General features: G+C 74.6%; 1 non-coding gene across 1 annotated transcript; it reads right to left on the reverse strand.

Moving 5' to 3' along the window:
• Nucleotides 1–2149: 2149 nt before the first annotated feature.
• Nucleotides 2150–2268, reverse strand: LOC128823809 (5S ribosomal RNA). Its single transcript, XR_008442044.1, has one exon. It is a non-coding gene; the product is annotated as a 5S ribosomal RNA (ribosomal RNA).
• Between the last annotated feature and the right edge of the window lie 232 nt (nt 2269–2500).

The following is a 2500-nucleotide window of genomic DNA, read 5'->3' on the forward strand; positions in this document are numbered from 1 at the left end:
AGGCTTTACATCCAGCCTCCGGAGGGTGAGCGTCCTCGGACGCGATGCAGCTGCCGCAGAGAGGCGGCCTCTGAGGCAGGGTAGCGGAGCGCCGAGGCTGGGGAGTGGGGAGCAGGAGCCGTGGGGTGGGGTGGGGGGCGTTCAGGACAACAGGTCAAGCCCCGGGAAGCGGCTGTCAAATGTTCAAAGTCCCCACCGGGACAACAGGTCAAGCCCTGGGAGGCGGCTGCCAAATGTTCAAAGTCCCCACCGGGACAACAGGTCAAGCCCCGGGAAGCGGCTGTAAAATTTTCAAAGTCCCCGTTCCGCCACCAGGTCAACCCGCTGAATCTACCGGGTTGACCTGGCGGCCGGTTTGCTTTCCGGCCACCAGGTCAACCCAACGGATTCGACGGGTTGACCTGGTGGCCGGTTTCCTTTCCGGCCCGGGTGTCACCCCACTCCGAGGGCTGCGCGGCAGCGGTCCTGAGGACCACAGAGGGGGGGCTTAATAGTCGAGAGGGAGCAGGTCCGGGGAAGGCTTAGCAGTCTTCCCCCGGGCGGTCCGTTGGGGGAGGCTTAGCAGTCGTCCCCAGGGCGGTCCGGGGGTGGGGGGAGGCCTCACAGTCGTCCCTCGGAGAGCCGGGTCGGCGGCGGTGGCGGGCGTCAGGCTTTACGTCCAGCCTCCGGAAGGTGCGCGTCCTCGGAGGCGATGCAGGCGCCGCAAAGGGGCAGCCTCCGAGGCAGGGAGCGGAGCACCGAGGCTGGGGAGAGGGGAGCAGGAGCCGGGGGCTGGGGGGGGTGGGGTGGGGGGGGGGGCGTTCAGGACAAGCGGTCAAGCCCCGGGGAGCAGCTGTCAAATGTTCCAAGTCCCCACTCGGCCACCAGGTCCACCCCAGTCTAGCAATGGGGTTGACCTGGCTGATGGCCGGTTAGTGTCAAGGTAAACTCACCGTCGTCCACAGGAGGGCAGCTCTCAGGCCGTCCGGCTGCGGCTGACTCTGGGGCGGTGCCCGGTCCCGGCAGCGAGGGGCGGGGGGGGGGCGCGGAGCGACACGGAGCTAACCGGCCCCCGGGGCCGGGGGCGCCTCCCGCGACTTTGGGGGCCGCGGGTCGTCAGTGGCGTGCAGGCCGGGCCTCTCCCGGGGGATTCGGGGGGGGGGGGGGGGCGGTCCTGCGGGCCGGGCGCAGGGGGCTCGAGCGAGCCCGGGCCGGTCCGCCCCGGGGCCGGGGTCTCCGCCTGCGGCTCGGGGGGGCGCGGGTCGTCGGGGGAGGAAGCCCGGGGGAGCTGCACGCCGGCCTGCCAGGCCAGGCCAGGCCTGGCCTGGGTGGCCGCGGGGGGATTCGGGGCGGTCCCGCGAGCCGGCGGCCGGGCGCAGGGGGTCCGAGCGCGTCCGAGCGAGTCCGTCCCGGCCCCGGGGTCTCCCCCTGCGGCTCTGGGGGGCCGTGGGTCCCCGCTGGCGGAAGCCGCTGGGCGCTGGACACCCGCCGTCCGTCCCGCCTGGCCAGGCCTGGCCTGGGTGGCCGCGGGGCGGGGGATTCGGGGCGGTCCCGCGAGCCGGCGGCCGGGCGCAGGGGGTCCGAGCGCGTCCGAGCGAGTCCGTCCCGGCCCCGGGGTGTCCCCCTGCGGCTCTGGGGGCCGTGGGTCCCCGCTGGAGGAAGCCGCTGGGCGCTGGACACCCGCCGTCCGTCCCGCCTGGCCAGGCCTGGCCTGGGTGGCCGCGGGGGGATTCGGGGCGGTCCCGCGAGCCGGCGCCCGGGCGCAGGGGGTCCGAGCGAGTCCGTCCCGGGCCCGGGGCCTCCCCCTGCGGCTTTGGGGGCCGTGGGTCCCCGCTGGCGGAAGCCGCTGGGCGCTGGACACCCGCCGTCCGTCCCGCCTGGCCAGGCCTGGCCTGGGTGGCCGCGGGGCGGGGGGATTCGGGGCGGTCCTGCGGGCCGGCGGCCGGGAGGGTCCGGGCCAGTCCGCCCCATGCCCGGGGTCTCCCCCAGCGGCTTCGGTGGGTCCTCCGCGGAGGAAGCCGGGTGGGGAGCCGGACCCCAGGCGCCCAGACCCGTGACCTGCGGCCGCGACCTCCGACTCGGCAGGAGCGACGAGGGGCTTTCCGGCCCGTCCCCCCCCTCTCCTTCCTCCCCAGAAAAGGAGAGAGAGCTGGCTCGGACCGGGAAAAGCTGCCTACGGCACCTGGGATTCCCAGGCGGTCACCCATCCAAGTACTAGCCAGGCCCGGGACGGTTTACCTTCCGAGATCGGACGGGATCGGGGGCGTTCGGTCCGGTATGGCCGTAGGCACCCGGCCCCCGCGCCTCCTCGCCCGCTTTCCCCTGCCGACGCCCGGGCCTGCCGCACGGTGAGCCCCGGTCGGACTGCCCCCCTGCGGCAGGGCCCCCGTCTCTCGCGGGCCCGGTCCTTTTTTCCTTCTCGAGCTCCGGGGCCCGGGCTGGCCGCCAGAGCCCCTCCGCCCGCCCGCCCTCCCCGGCGTCGGGGAAAATATTGTCCCGGACATCCAGTGCGCCCTGATCC

This window comes from Malaclemys terrapin, chromosome 15 (assembly GCF_027887155.1).
Source record: "Malaclemys terrapin pileata isolate rMalTer1 chromosome 15, rMalTer1.hap1, whole genome shotgun sequence".
NCBI lineage: Eukaryota > Metazoa > Chordata > Testudines > Emydidae > Malaclemys > Malaclemys terrapin.